The sequence below is a fragment of the Melitaea cinxia genome, chromosome Z (genome assembly GCF_905220565.1).
Source record: "Melitaea cinxia chromosome Z, ilMelCinx1.1, whole genome shotgun sequence".
NCBI lineage: Eukaryota > Metazoa > Arthropoda > Insecta > Lepidoptera > Nymphalidae > Melitaea > Melitaea cinxia.
In genome coordinates this window covers 8,977,766-8,989,049 of record NC_059424.1, presented here as the reverse complement: position 1 = coordinate 8,989,049, position 11,284 = coordinate 8,977,766, and positions in this window count along the sequence as shown.

Below are 11,284 nucleotides of genomic sequence, written 5' to 3'. Positions count from 1 at the left end.
GACAATATTTTTTTTAGTAAAAGACCATTTAAGAAACTTCATGAATTAGGTATGTTTTTTAAGCTATGGGCCACCTAGGTCCCCCTACGTATTTATTATACCACAGGTGCTCAAACTTTATCATAAAAAATTCGAATACACTATTTTTCATTTTTAAGTATTTAAAAAAAAGAAACAATTGTGGCTAGAAATATTTTGTAATGTGCGTTAGCAAGGCCGATTATCCACAGCTATTGCCAGAGAAAATCAATTCGTTATTATTGAATTTGCAGCCGTAGTGCCCAAAAGTTTGAACAAAGGTATCGAATTTCGTACTTAAATTTTTTTTAAATAAATCCTAGACCGTTGCAGATAGATTATTTTTTTTTCTGGGTTGGCTTTGTACCCCTCTATAAGCACCTGCGGGGTTATCCATTAATTACCGGACATCCTGTATAATTTTTTGCATTACAACATATCTTTTATCGATATCAAATCGCAGCAATTTGTTAGATACGAACTGCCCAAAATAATTGCACCTATGAATATCCAGGACATGCGCTTGCTTTTTAACTTGCTCTTTATTTTCCATTATATTTTCCGTGCACGTTGAACTCTTGTCTTTGACGTCTATTTCTAAGCGCGTTGCACAATTATTTGATTTACTTTCATTAACATCATAAGTTTAAAATTCTTGATTAGGTTCCCAGACATCAAGTTCCTATACATCAAGTTCCTATACATCAAGTCTGGGAATTCTGTTCAAACTCGTCTTAGCATTGCGTTTCAATTTGAGAGAACAAATGTTAATATTTTATATAGATAGGTATTTTATATACGATTTATGTTATTTTGTCGATCGATAAAAGTAGGTACTACCTATACTCGGGGGGCCGGTTTGCCATAATATGAAACACTTAAAAATATATATTCGCAATGCTAGGTCATCTCTTCAAATTATCCAACTAGGTAATAGGTATTACTTGGGTATTACCTAGTTGGATATTTAAAAAAGTAGTGTCAGTGGGAACTACATAGCTAGAACAAGTGAATCTTTTTATCCAAATAAATAATTTCGTGTATAATTATGTACATGTTGTTTTCTTTGCGATTGAATTGATTTGTTAGAAGTAGATATTCTATTCAAAAGCTATAATTAATACGATGTAATATTTGTTTATGAAATAGTACTATAAAATAGGTGTGAGCATTTTAGGACCTACAAGACTAGCACAGTAATATCCCATTCTTCCATCAAACAAAATTAGGGGAACACCGGGCAAGATGGGGTAGTTAAGGTTTAAAGCTCCAGAAATCGTAGGGGTTCATGGTTTCATAATCATATTTATTCTTAATCAGGCTTGTAGTTATCAATCTTACATATTAAATTTAAATCAAGAACACAACACCACAGAATTGTTAATAATATAACAAAATGTAAAATATGACATATCACCCCATCATGCCCGATAGGTCGGGTAAGATGGGGTGGGCCTAATGGGCAAGATGGGGTATAGCCATTCTCTCGACTATTCAGGAGTGCAGAACTCGCAAATGAATGTTGCTTCGGCATCATTATCATCCACTCCTGCGCAGCCATAATGTAACCATTTACCATAAGAAGAATAAGCAATCCAACCTTTCTTGGAGTCGAAATATAATCCTGTAGAATGTAGGCATGGAGTGTTTTCGGTTTCAACATCACTCTTTTCAGAAGACGACTGTCTAATACGTTTCTTTTAATTATATTTCTTTGTGGCTTTAGTCTTGAAATAGGTTTTGTTTCTCTTCCTTTTTCTGTTTTCGCTCCTTTTTTCTCTATCTGATTTCCTTGTTTTGCTTTGTTAACTTTTCTGTCACATTTTTTTAAAATAAATTCTTCTAACTTAACTCTTAACAACTTCTGTTTATAGGGTGAAGAGGTTAAAATAGTAGTTTTACCGCGTTTTTTCGTCAATTTTAATGTCTTCTTGGTCACTGGAAGAGGCAATAGTTGCTTTGGGCTGGCTAATGCACTAAATTAGGCCAATAAGAAAATCTAGGGGAAGGACTCAAATTTAAATATGTGTTAATTTCAGTTGTACTCGTTGTCACAACTGTTGAAGTACCAGGATCTGTAACAACAACTGCAGTGCTCGTTGCTGTTGTTGTAAGAGGTGCTGCCACAGTATCTACAGTTAAAAAAAACCCGATTTCTATGTCTAGTAAATAATCCATCAAGCTCATCCTCTTCTTCTTTTTGCGAAAATACTGGTACCCAAAGGTACCTTTACATTCTTTTTTAGCCTTTTTTACCTTTCATGCCAATGTAGTTTGTGGGACTAAGAAAAATTTTGCAGCCAACATATATTCCATTTCTCGCTTCAAAATAACTTCTATCGCCTTATTCAGTGCTTTCGTTGACCGTTTTCCTCTTCCTGAGTTTCTTTTATAAACATATATATGACTTTTTTTAAATATAAACCATCCTAAAACAATATATAAAAAAATATAAATAATCAAAATCGTGTGAGGCAATATGGGGTATCAGATACCCCATCTTGCCCGTTGATTCGTTTCAAAATTAATATTCAAACAAAAAAAAATTTAATAATGTTTCATAACAAAACAAGTTATTTTCTGTTACTGCAATGTACTGTAGATAGGATTAACCGAGGTGCCGCTTAAAATTCACCAAATACAAGTTTCATGCACTACGAAACGTAGATATAAGAAATTTTAATACGAACAAACGAAATCTACTTTTCGACGATAACTAAAACAAATGAATAGCCACCATGTTAGTACTCGTGTGACTAAGAGCTGTCGTGGCGGCCAGTAGCGAGATGGCACAGCGAATGAGATTGATCAATTTAAATCACCTGAAAAGCCTGATGCCCCGTCTTGCCCACCACCCCGTCTTGCCCGGTGTTCCCCTAATTGATCTGTCAATCGAGCCAAACATGTACCAAAAGGTTTACGACACCTTATAAAATAAGTCTCTTACCTTCCATCTCGGTTTATACACGTATATCGTCACTTACTACGTCTCACTACGTACGTCACTTTTAAACACTGGAAGCGATCTATTAAACCGATCACGTTTGGTGTTGGGGTGCGACTATAGCAAAAACAAGTGGAAACCGATGAAAAAGCGATAAGTTACACTTCATGGCGGTTGGCCCACGAGAAGAGTCATCAATGTCCCTGGTGCTTGGCGCCTCAGAGGAGCCATGAAAAAATTGTTCGCCGCCAGACACTAGTCTGAAATATCTACCACCGCACTGAATCGGTTAACTTTATAAATAACTATAATAACATTTTCGATAAACAAAAACAAATAAAAGTTATGAGCCATATATCCTATTCACCTTCTTACTGATTTCACTAATAAAATATGACTAGCTGGGCCTCGCGGTTTCACCCGCATCGATATGAGGAAAAAAATAGCCGTCCTTCTTCTTAAAGCATACCTAACCTTCATTCTTAAATAGTTTAAATTTTTTAGTTGTGGATGCTTGTAGATCAAGCTATTATCTATAAACTTTTTACTGAGTGTACCGATTTTGATGATTCACTTTTAATCCAAAGCAGATGCTTGTCGTATGTTCCCTTTTAACTTTGATTGAAATTTCTTTTTAGTTATCCCCAAAAATAAATAAATAAAAAAAAATTATGTGGTGTCATGGGACACCAGGTAGGAACGAAGTTCCTTCGGATAGTATAGAAGCAACACAATTTAAAAAGTTGACTTATATATATATTTTCTAGTTCTTGATTTTTTATTTTTTTTATTTTGTTGATTATTATTATTTTTGTCGACAGTATAAAATTACATAAATAATTTAAAAAACTTTATTTATTTTTGTCGACAGTATAAAATTACATAAATAATTTAAAAAAAGTTTACTAGTAATAGTTTAGTTTTACAAACATCTTAGTATACAGTCGTGTGACTGATATTACGTCACTTCCGTTATATATTTTTCTACGGTTTTAGTATCACATTTCTTTCAGTTCGGTCGCCCAACCAAATGTCAAGCCTGCCGTAAGAAACTTCGTTCCAATAAACGCTTCACATTCAACGGCCTCCAGTAGGATTTACTTCTGTGTCGGGAGTCCGGAAACACACACACAATGCACAAACACAAACGCCCAGATCACGACAAACATCTATATATCTGTCGTGAGCGGGGATCGAACTCGTGCCCGCCAGCGCAGCCAGTGCGGTAACCGCTGCGCATCATCGACGCATCGTCAATACAGTAATGCGTATTTAATTGACTATTATTATGTTGTATTACTTGTCGATGTATGTAAATAAAAGTCGATTTTATTTTTCATTTGCGAGCAAATGTACCTATTTTAGCACAATATTTTAAACATTTCAAAAGTTAAATTTTGAATAGTCCCTAAGTTACGAACAATGAATTGAGTCTCGGTAGGTACGTAATTGTTCCCATTTAGTATTATAGTTGTATGAGACCAACGAGCAGTTAATCGTCACCAAATTATGAATTGTAAAAACCCCTGGAATTTTAATCTTAAGTTTTGATATACAGGAATATATTTACAAAAAAAAGATAAGGTATGAAGGAAAATTAATAATAAATATTAAATGATTAATTTTATTTATTTTTTCACAATTATGTCACTTATAACTGGAAATAAAACAAAAACTACCAACAATATCACTCGCTATTTCCGCATGTTTTCATTTTACCCTGTATTCCTTTAATCAGAATAGCCATCTTGCCGACGCGGCTGTCCATATAACTTCTCTTACAACATTATTTCAATAATTTGCTACACGAACCTATTAGCCCGATTAAATCAGCCTCAAAAAAGTATAAGACGCTTATAACAATGAAATGTGAAAAATCACAAACCCCCGCCCTTCCCCGTCCCTAAATCTGTTGGAAAATCTGCAAAAAAAAGTAGGTAATTCAAGGAGCCAATAAGCCAAATATGATTTATTGCCTTTTTCAGACTGACGGTAACTTTTACTATAAAAATAAATCTGATAAAAAAATTGTAGATCATGCAGTTCTCTATAAAATTATCTCTATAATTTTTCTTTTAAGAGATATAACGATTAAAAAAGTTGATGTTTGTTATTCATTAGGTATATGCGTGTGTGCCGTATGCATACATCACTTAAGCTGTAAGTACCTGGGTGACCGAGCTTAGCTCGATATTTTTAGTAAATCGTGTTTCATAGAAATCATTATTTATAAAATATGAATAGTATTTTTTTACCCAAATCGATTAAAAATATAAATAAATATAAAAAAATCAAAAAAAAAAATAATTAAACAATAATAATGATAAAATATGAATAATATTTTTCAAATTTACATACATTATTAAATAAAAAATAACGAGTGCAATAAAAAAAAAAGAAATAATAATCGACCGAGGATTTGAATCATGGTCTTTTTGATCGCGACCAGTCGATTGCCCACCTGAACTATTACAACTTTACTGACAGTTGCGAAATTTACCTTTGTATTCTAACGATATTTCTTCATTGTCTAAAAACTGGGATAAAACGACATTTCCTAAAATTAAACCCTAGCTAGATTTATTTATCTCCCCCGAAATTCCCTGCACACTAAATTTCATGAAAATCGTTGCCGTCGAGCCGTTTCCGAGATTCAGATTATATATATACATATATATACAAGAATTGCTCGTTTAATAGTATAAGATATAAATAAAAAAATGTTTTCACATTTCATTATCTTTCTTATCATTCCGTCACTACAATCTTTTCTCATTTCATATCTAATTGTTTCGAACACTTGTATTATTTATTGTTCGCTCGACGCGAATTATTGTTACTTAGAATGTGCATTTTGACCGGGCTATATAGGGTTTCTATAGCTAATTCGTAACGCGTAAAGAGCCTATAATATAGATAGACATTAGAATCTTAAAAATCGTCAACTTTATACGCCGGTAAAATTCTAACCGCGTATTTTACGTTCGTTCCATTTGTTTAAATCTAGGATTTTTTTATGACAACAAGGTGATTATATCGTTTTTATAACGATTTACATAGACATTTCTAGACATCGCTATATCTACAAAATATTATGACAATATTAACAGTTATACAGCTTGTTAGAAGCGTGATAGCCGAGCACAGGACTCAAGTAAGACGAAGATACAATGAGGCAATCTTTCAATATTCGATGAAGAGTCCTCTTCCTCTTGTTAAAATAAGACATGGTATTAGAAATTATTACACTATACCTGGATAAAATATCCTCGAACATTCTAATAACTGTTTTAATTGATATAAGTATTCAACTGCATATTAACAGTTATTATGATGTTCATTGAGCAATAAGTTTTATGGTTATTTCTGGTAGATTTTTTTTTTGAGGTGCTCGTACAGGACAAGTATCAAAATCTTCAACGTTTTGTATTTAAAGCTAATGGTATACAATCCAAAAGTGGAAGTAATGGTAGAATGCATACCAAAAGGCATATCTAAACGGACGGCAATGGCACATTAATACATCACACACTCATTTTATTCGTGTGCCATTGACAACTTGATAATTAAATTGATATAAGATACAGTAAATTTTAACCACATTTGTATCGTAGCTCAACAATTCAAACAGTACAAAATCTTGCCACTAACGGGTGATTAACATAAAAAAGAAAGATAGTATAACGAAATACCTCTTTATGGATTATATCTTTTGTAATAGCTAAGTGAATAGCACAATCCGTTTAAAGAAAGTAAATTAAAATATTTAATTAAATTAACAATATAGTGTATGGTCTCTTCTTTGTTTGGTTTAACATCGTAAATTGAAAATGGCAAAAAAATATAAATAAATACATTCAGCACGCCATTCTAAAATTAATTAAATTTGATTTTCAAGTAAAAACATTAACAATAGTAATAAGCCTTTATACTACAAAAACCTAAAATCTAAACATAAAGAAAACTTATTGCTATTTCCGATTTCATACTAAACATAAAAGCGCGAAAATTAAGGTAACATAGGTTTGATTCTATTTTGTACTAATATTCGAGACATTTGGTTTTTGCAATAAAAAATCATAATTCAAATGATTAATATTTATAATACAATTAATTTAAGTGAGCAACAATATTTTTAATGAAGAGCATATCAATAATTAGTGATACCATTAAAACAGTGATAAGTTTAAAAATTTTCTTCAAATACTTTTTTCAGAAACAACACTCACGATTATTCTAAATAACGTAGTAATCTAAATTTTTAATTTTGGTACTTCTATAATTATTATATAGTCATCAAAACGTGCCCTCAATTACAATATATGTATTAGTTGACCCCCAAAACGTTATTTTTTTATATGATATTAATCCCTCTTAATCCCCCCCGTTATAGCTTAGGGGTATGAAAAATAGATATTAGCCGATTCTCAGACCTACCCGATATTTACACAAAATTTCATAACAATCAGTCCAGCCGTTTCGGAGGAGTATGGTAACTAACATTATGACACGAGAATTTTATATATAAGATATATTTATGAAAAAAAGTTTGTAAATATTAGTATGGTAAGTATATAGAGCACAATTATTGTTACTCACTCAAACAGTGTACTTAGATTTATTGCATTATAAAAATAATTAACATAGATATTTCTTTATAAATGATATCAATTTTACTATCTTATTAATATTTTAATTTAAATGAAAAATAAATATATCAAATTTTTTTATTCATATATTATGACATTAAGTGAGCTGAGAAGTCTGTTAATTCATCCGATAGATGGCACTTCTGCAACACACTCCTATTTACACCATAAAATAGTAATAGTGAAGATGTTTAGGGCTTTAGGCGGCAGTCACCTTTATTTGCATTTTAGTAATTTCCATACAACGCTATAGGGATATTTCATAATAATCAAAATAAAACTGTTTCTCTATCATTAATATTAATCAAATATTTTTTCAGTTGCTTATTTTTTTAAATAAAAGCAATATAAAAAAGACATACATATTGAAAAAAAAACAATTCGATAAATTTCTTCTAGATTACATAATCGTGGTTACAATATAAGTCAAATAAATCTATCAATAGATCGATGACAGTAGATTTGACTTCATATATAACAATTAAAAACTAGTAGAGGATATTAATAAAAAAAATTAACACTAAGAAAATAAGACGCCTTTAATACAGTTAAAACGATTATTATCATTTTAACAATTTACACTCATTTTAGCTTCTACTAAACTGTAGTCGTAAATAAAAAGTCTAGTCCTTATCAAAAAATTCTTTCAAAATCTATCATTAAGGTAGGTAAGACAAATTACATAAACAATAGGCGGATAAAGTTTCAATGCAACGCCTTGCAACCCTCCTGTCCGTGTAGCTTACTTTGATTAATAATTATCCACAAAACAAGTACTTTTCCCACATTCCGTTATGTATCGAAAACAGTATGTATAAAATTTTACCGTTCGTTAGCAAAGCGAAACGTTTTTTGTATATGCTTGTAGAAACCAAGTGTTATTCTACTAGAATTATATATAATTAATAACACTGTGTTCACCGACAACCGATCGTAACGACATGTCTGTGCATTTTAAATTACAGCTGAATTTCAAAATCAGTCGCCATCTCATTTACCAGTTATCTTCACCTGTTAAGATACAACTTAAAAAAAAACTTTATAAAACTATGAAGACTTACAAAGTTTAAAGTGTAGTAAAACTTTCAGTCATCAAAACCTTTTACTTATCTACCTACTAATCTTATTAAAATTTAACTTCTTGATAAACAGAATCGCCAACGTTAAAAATACTTTTCTAGCTGCGCCTAATATGCCAGTAAAAATAGCCGTATTTTTTTGTCACCCTCGCTCTAAATATCCCATCCAATTATTTTTTTTAATGGTTTCAATAACTTTTGCCCTTAAGTGCATAGTTTTCGAGATATCAGCCAAAAACGTTTCCTGAATCTGTTAGGATTTTGCGATTAATATTCAATAAGTGATTCTAAACCTTATAAAAAAATGGATCAGAAATATTGTGCGAGGTTAAATTCGATTTTTACTGGCCTATATAAAACTACATGTTTTTTATCATATCAAGAATATACTACTTTCATTGCCGAAAGTTCAGCGAACGTAAACTTAGTTTTTACCCACTGATCCATCGGAATTCATTTTGAGCACATCCTTATATGACGAATAAATTATAAAGTAATCAAAAAGGTAAATTGTTTTATAAAATGCCCAGACATATCAATCTGCTACTGTTTTGACCACAACATAACATCTAATCAGACTATCTATTGATTTCTGAATCTATACAACACAAGAAATAAATAATTCAGAGATGTATCTTCTTATGCTTCTTTTCGGCTACAAAAAATCATAGCCAACCAATAGATTTATCAAGCTTTAAGAACTAAAGAGCGACAAATTCGACAAAGACTTAAGAAAATTTTAGTTTTGTCATACCTACATTTATTAATGTGATAAGACATAAATGTCGTACATAACCAGTTCCATACTTGCATAAAACTAACGACAACCTAACATTTATTTTCTTTACTACTACCATCAATTAAATTCAAAGAGAGGCGGGGACATAGTTCTTAATCATGTATTTCATAACGTAGTTTAGCAATGATTCATTACCAGTAATTGACTTAGAACAATTTTAAAAAATTGTCTTCGTTTATTTTTGTGCCATGATAGGAAAATTAATTTAAAAAACTATCAGTTTACACCATTATATTTTATTTAGTCACCTCTATTAAAATAAACTTATTTGTCACATTTTTTTTGACATTAGAGATCAGACGGTGAATGTAGTGCTGACCAACAACACATTTAAAAAAAACGGACATATCACAAGTCACAATTTTTTATACAGCTAAATCAGCAAGCAAGCGTAAGGCTCACCTGATGATAAGCAATCACCGTAGTCTAGACGCCTGCAACACCAGAAACTTCGCAAGCGCGTTGCCGGCCCTACCCCCAATCCCAGGAGCTCTGGTCACCTTACACACCACAGGAGCACATCACTGCTTGAAAGCAGTGCTATTTAGCTGTGATGTTCGGTAAGGTCAAGTTACCCCCCCCCCTCCCAGTCGGGCTGCTCCTGATTTTGAGCAGAAATTTCCTACTTTCCAATTAAACCCAAAATTGTCGTAATTTTTAAATATGAACAGAACTCTTTACTTTACTAGTTTTTTATTTAATATATATAAATAAATTAAAAAATATTAAATTTTCTCTATTTTGATAACAAAAAAGAATCAATTTTCTCTAATTTGGTAACAAATAAACGAACATCTCGTACCACTATATTGCAACAAATGAGTACGTACATAACTTAATCAAAGTTTTATAAAAATCTTTAACAAAACTAAACCGGATAACAACAATAAACATACTAGAAAATAAAAATGAAGTTAAAATCTGTTAATATGTTCTTAATAAAGGTACAAACTTTTCACACAACATGTGTAAAATAATGATTTTAACAATAAATAAAAATATAAATAATTTTAACTATGAGCTTAATAATTAAATTATAATTATATATTTGGGTGCTATATTGCCAATGTTTTAATATTGCACGGTATTATATAAAATAAAGATATATATTAAGAACAAAACGGTATAAGGTAAATTCAGTCACTACCGAGACATTTTTACTTCGAACTAGTATAATTGCATATTTTACAATATATTGTTATGTAGGCCAAATTTTATCTTGATTAAAGCAATATACAGTATCAGTCGTCACCCGAACCGATTTAAATAAACAAAAGAACTAAATGTTTTCACGACACTTATCGATATATACAATATAAAAGATTGCACAGCCTTTCAATCGACATTATAAATAAGAAATGCTATTTATTACCCTTACATAATATTTAGTCGTTGCAATAAAGCCACCGCAACGATTCATTACATACGATTTACTGTGTAACAAAAAAGCTCAATTTATTATATATTTTAATTTTAAAATCAGTTGTTTATAAAAGCAAGAATTGGCCAGCTCGAGAATTCTAATCTTGATTTCCAACTGATTTGAAACTAAATAAAAATATAGTAATAAACATTATATTACGGAGGTCTTTTCGTCACACTGTCTGTTTGTTTCATTTTCATATCAAGGTTACAATTAAGTGGATACAATTGATAAATACATTTCATTGAAATAATCGACACCTATTATGTAGCAAAACGAACAACTTTAAGTACTTCGATTGTAAATAATAATCACTAAAACTCTTGACGAATTGTTAAGTTATTCTTTCAAACGTTCGATTTATATAGAAGT